General features: G+C 41.9%; 1 non-coding gene across 1 annotated transcript; it reads right to left on the bottom strand.

Annotated features, from left to right (window-relative positions):
* Positions 1–322: 322 nt before the first annotated feature.
* TRNAI-AAU lies at positions 323–397 on the bottom strand. Its single transcript has one exon. It is a non-coding gene; the product is annotated as a tRNA-Ile (tRNA).
* Positions 398–5,946: the final 5,549 nt, after the last annotated feature.

Consider the following 5,946-nt stretch of genomic DNA (forward strand, 5'->3'; position numbering starts at 1 on the left):
AAGGAAGAAAGAAAAAGTTAAGTATCCTATTTTACAGTTTTTGGCATGTGCAAGTAATGCCCATAGTGTTGGGCCTTTCATTTTTTGTGGGTGCCTGCAGGAAGTGAGCTTCCTGGTAAGTTAAACTTGGGCATCTGTGACCCAGAGCCTGAGTGTGAAATGGGCAGAGTGCCCAGACTGAGGCTGTTGTAATCCCATCTGTGCCTCCTCAAAAGGCAGTTACTTCCTTTGCACTGTGGACATTGGACATTCTTGTAGATTGTGATCAGGAGAAGGAAATTATAGATAGTGATTAACATATCCATTCTTTTTTTTTGGTAGCTGGTCGGTATGGGGATCTGAACCCTTGACCTTGGTGTTATTAGCACCATACTCTAACCAACTGAGCTAACCGGCCAGCCCTTATTGTTTTTGTTTTTGTTTTTGTTTTCCATTCCTTAATGACAAATCTCAACTGATAATGTTAATAATTATTGTGTAATATGTTACAAAGTGTTTAAGATCATAGAATTTTACTTTTAACTTTTTATTCTTAAAATTTTCAAACATATACAAGAGTAGAATGAACCCCATGCAACTTAATTGTTGAAGTCACCTGGCTTCAACAATTAGCAATTACTCATGGCCAGTGTTTCTTTATCTATATCACACTCCCTTCTGTCCACTCTTGTAATTTTCATCACCATAGATTGGTTTGGCCTGTTCTTGGTCTTTATATGAATGGAATTGGACAGGATGTGCTCTTTGGTGACTGGCTTCTTTTGCTCAGTATAATGTCTGAGAAATTCACTCATGTTGCTTGCATAGGTAATTTGTTTCTTTTTTCTCTCACCTGTGAGAAAGCTTTCAGCCTGAACTACTTCACTCCCTGCTCCCCTGCTGTTCCACTTCTGTGTGTCTCTCCCACGTCTCTTATCTCGGCCCCTCCTCTTCGTAATTTCCAAGCTCATCCCTTCATATTTCTCAGTTAACCTCTCCTTCGAGCATCTTCACTCTCTCCCTAATTTCTCAGGACTCCTCTACTTTTAAAAATGCTCTCATGCCAACAATCCTCCCTCCCCTGAAAGATTCTGTCCAATTCCTTGTCTTCACTACCCTGCCAGATTTCCCTAAATATTCCCCTGTACTGACTGCCTGCATCCCTGACTGAATAGTTCTCCCTTCAGTCCCTGATCCTTTGCCTTCCATTCCTTCCACACTGTGGAAACCACTCACTGAAAGGTCCCCAGGAACTTCCCAGTCACAGACTCTTGCTTTCTACTTCCTTTACCCCCATAAAGTGACTAATCACTATCCTTCCACATGGCTCTGTGAATAACAATTACTGTGTGTTTTGTTTGTTTGTTTGTTTGTTTGTTTTATAAAAGTATCACATGTGGTTAAGAGCACAGAATCTGGAGCCAGGCTGCTTGGGTTGGGGAGCTGACTCCTCCGTTTACCTTCCCTCTGACCTCGGCTGGGTTGTAAGTGGCTGCTTCCCTCTGTTCCTTTAATTCTAAACTGGGAAGAACAATAGTAACAACCTCATAGCATTGTTTTGAGAATTAAGTAAGTTGATATCTGTAAAGCCCTTAAAACAAAACTTGGCAAGTGTAAGTGCTATGTAAGTATTAGCTATTAATATCAAAAAACCCAGCCCACTAAAAATCCCCTAAAATTTTCCCACCTAGCAGTGGCTACATTTTGGAGTGTATTCTTCTAATATGTTTTCTGAGTATAATATATTTTTAATGAAACATTTATATAGCATTAACTTGCCCTTCTTCCCTAACATTTCCTCTCTTCCCCTAGCTTTTGTGATGGTGTTGCCCCAGTCCAGGGCAGTTCCCCTACCCCTTCAAATAATACTCACTTTACTATGATCTCCAGAATATAAGGCTAGTTAAAATAAAAACAGGCAATGCCTAAAACATGCTCCCATTTGTATTTTCTGAGACAGATAAATGCATAATCATGTCTGTATACGCATGGGATGTCTTCAGAAGGAAACATGAGAAACTGATAACAGTGACCGCCTAGGAAAGTGTAGAGTATAAGGAGAGCTAGTTTTTGTTGTATATCCTTTTGAACTGTTTAAAATTTGAGAAATTTAGTTAATGAAATAATAGTAATCTGTTTTTCATGGATGTTGTGAGCAATGAATAAAATAACTTTACCTAAAGCCCTTAACACAGTGCCTAGCACAGAAAAAGCACTCCATAAACGTTAGCTTTTGTTTTCGATATGAAATAGCTGTTGAATACATCCATTCATTTATTCATTCATTCATGGATGAACACAAGACATCTGGCTATCCTATGCCAGCCATGCAGATATAAACAAACGTTTTCTAAGCCAGTCTTACTACAGTAGGTAGAGAGTAAAACTTGTTTGTAAGCATCTTTCTCAGTCACTGTCAGTGTTGACTGTAAATGCATAACCCTGCATGACTGGACCCAGGCCCAGCATAGCACAGAAGGGACTGGATCCTGTACTTCTGTGGGTCACCATCAGAGGGCTGATCCCCATGGGCCCACCTTTACCAACTGAAAACGTGTTGGGAGCACGGTATGAGGGTGTGTGGCAACATGACCCTTGGAATCTGGGTGCTACCCAAGTGGCCATCCCATGCTGGAGGTGAAAGTTCAAAGTGCCAGCAACTGACCCTGATCAAGTGCATGGGAACCCCAGGAATTCCGCCCAGGCTTCTCGGGGCTATGCAGAGAACCAAGCAGGTGGGTATCTATTGGCTCAGAATAGGCACTATTTTCTGGGATACCTATGGGAAGAAGTAACAAGATGTATCCTGTTCCTAAGGAAACAAACACTGGGCACACAAACACCCCAGGGTGATAGATTCATTTTGGCTGAAGTGTTGATTGCTACATCGCATGTCTTAATCTAACCCAGGTATTTATTGAGGCCTCATTCTGTGCATTAGTCAATATGAGAGAGAAGGTGGCATGGGATAACTCACCTGCCTGATCAGGGCATGGCTTTGAAGTTGAAGAGATCTGGGTTGAGATCCTGTTTCCACTACTTACTAGCTTGATAGTATGATCTTGGGCAAATTACGTAAACGTCCTAAGCCTCAGTCTCAATAGGTATGATAAATGCAACCTCTCCTGGTTGCAGAGAAGATTAAATGAACTAGTATATGTATAGAGTACTTGACACAGTAGCTGGTACATAGTAAGTAATGAGTAAGTGTGGTTGCTATATTATTATTTATCTACAGTTTAGTGGGAAGACAATATTTATACACACAAAGTCAGTTCCATAACAATAGGCATTAAATAATACAGTTAAGTACTGAAATAAATAGTGTCACAGACCTATTTGAGAGCTTGATGATAGCTATAAATCCTCTCCTCAGGGGAAAAAAAAAAAAAAAGACATGCGCAGCCAGTTTTGCACACAGTTGTAGGATATTCATGCACAACTCCCCCTGCCTGCCCTTTTCATGCATGGGCCAATTTCTCAGGAGTCCTTCAACACCTCAGCTGTAAGCATGTAGCAGGGATACATAAAGGGAAGTAGTCACTGTAAGCAAATTAGACAGGGAGACTTTCCTTTGAAGAGTTACAAATGTAAACTAGGGCCTAAAGAGAGAAAATTTAAATAGGCCAGGAGAAGCAGGCAGAGAACTTGAGCAGAGGCGCACAGGCAGGACTTGTATACACAGCCCATGAGGCCAGGGAATAGGATGACAGCTTCCTGACACTGCACCAGTATAGCAGTAGAGGTTTGGGCCAGGCCTCTGCAATCAGCCTGTCTGGACTTAAATCCCAGCCAAGTAGCTTGCCAGCTGTTTGACACTAGTCACACAGTTAACTTCTCTGTGTCTCAGTTTCTTCATTTATAAAATGGGGATGAAAATAGAAACTACCTCACTGGGTTATTGTGAAGATTCAGTAGGATAATGTATTGACAGTGATTGGCATCTAGCTCGGTGTTTGGCATATAGTAAACTCTATTTAGAAATAAGCCTCTTTTATGATTAGGATTTTTATTATGGTGGCAGAAACATTAGAGAGGATCTTGAGTGCAAAGCCAAGCCCTTTGGACTTTTCCTGGGGGGTCTGGGGAAAGTCAGAGAGATACAAACTAAAAGTGGTACTATATCTGAGCATAGTGGTCAGGACAGATTAGACTGGAGAAAGACTAGGGGCAAGAGTGCTCTTACAAAGCTGATGCAGTAGCCGTGACTTGAAGTGCTGGAAGCCAAGACTCAGATAAAATAGAAGCCAGGAGAATGGGGAACATAAAACTGAGGGGTTTGTCAAAGTAGAACTCAAGAGATTTGGGAAGTGCCAGAATCTTAAGTTTGTATTGCCTAATAAGTCTAATATGGCACTGTGACTTCTGAGCACTTGAATGTGGCTGGTCCACACTGAGATGTGCTATAGTGTAAAATACACACTGGGTTTCAAAGATTTAGCACCAAAAAAGTATCTCAATAATTTTTTACAATGATTACATGTCAATTTTGTTCATATTGGACTAAGTAAAATATATTTAAACTAATTGCACTTTTTTCTCTTTTTAAAAAATGTGAAATCACATATTTGGCTCACATTCCTATTGGACAGCACTTAACCTAAGGAATTAGGAGGAGGGCTGAGGCAAAAGGATGCTTCACTGATCAGAACAATGGTGGTGTCGCTCTTCGAGAAGGGATATCAGAAAGGTTGGGGGCAGAAAGTGAAGTTTCAAAGGGTTTTTCCTGTGTTGTGTTTGAAGCAACTGTGGATCATTCAAGTGTAAATGTAAATAGGCTATCATTTAACATTGGAATTCAGGTAAAGGGTCAGGACTGTCTGTGAAGTTTGTTGGTCATAGCTTAAGTCATAAGGGTGGAAAGAGGACCTTTCCTGAGGACCAGTGTATGCCAGGCATGTACTAAGTAACTTAACATGTGTTCTCTCAGTTCATCCTGGTAACAAGCCTTGAAGATAGGTGCTATTATTATCCCTTCCCATTTTACAGATGAGGGAACTGAGGCTCAGAGAAGTAAAGCAACTTGGGGTAGTAAGCGATGAGCCAGGATATGAATTTATCTGAGTGTAAAAGCCCTTGTTCACTCTGCGACCCCAGAGTTCCAGGACTGAGCCCCTGAGGATACCTGGTTAGAAGAAGGAGCAGGAGCTGTAGCAAAGAAACATCACTGGACAGAGCAAGAACAGGGTAGTCTGGTTTCACGGAAGCCAGGAAAGAGACATGTTCCAGAAGGCAATGGCTGTTAAGAAAACAAATTTAGACTTTTGTAGCAAAGAAGTATGTTAAATGTAAGAGCAATTTCAAGCCGAAGGAGGCTTAATTCCACAAGTTAAGGTCATTAAAAGTAGTTAGAATATTTTAGGGCTTTTTCAGAGCTTTGAAAAATTAAGCATAGATAGGAACTGGCATTCTTTTAAATTGACATGTTTTAATTCCGGGGCAGAAATAAACATGGGCAAAATCCAGAGGCATTGACTCTGATCATCATTATTGGTGTTTCTCAGGATGACCTATATCAGAATCACCTAGGACACTTATAAATACAGATTCTGGGGCTGTGCCCCAGACCTACTGAATCAGATTTTTTTTTAAACAAGTGCCCCAGGTGCTCTAGACACACAATGAAGTTAAGAACTTGCTGCCCAGGCTCTGCAGCTCACTCTCTTTGGGATTTATCGCCCAGTATTGGCTCATTCTTGTGGCACTCTGCCAGCTTCTCTAGGGCACAGGAGGATGATGGGATCATCTTGTGTCTTTAGCAGTAGCCTTGCCTAGAATCTGGGATGGTCTTTCTTTTAAATAAGAACAACAGGGCCGGCCCGGTGGCGCACTGCTACAGTGTGCCGCTTGGGAGTGCGGCGGCGCTCCCGCCGAGGGTTCGGATCCCACGTACAGACCGGCCGCTCACTGGCTGAGCGAGGTGAGGGAGCAACACCGAGGGTTGCGATCCCGTTGCCGGTCCTGGTC

This window comes from Galeopterus variegatus, unplaced genomic scaffold (assembly GCF_000696425.1).
Source record: "Galeopterus variegatus unplaced genomic scaffold, G_variegatus-3.0.2 Scaffold1069, whole genome shotgun sequence".
Lineage (NCBI taxonomy): Eukaryota > Metazoa > Chordata > Mammalia > Dermoptera > Cynocephalidae > Galeopterus > Galeopterus variegatus.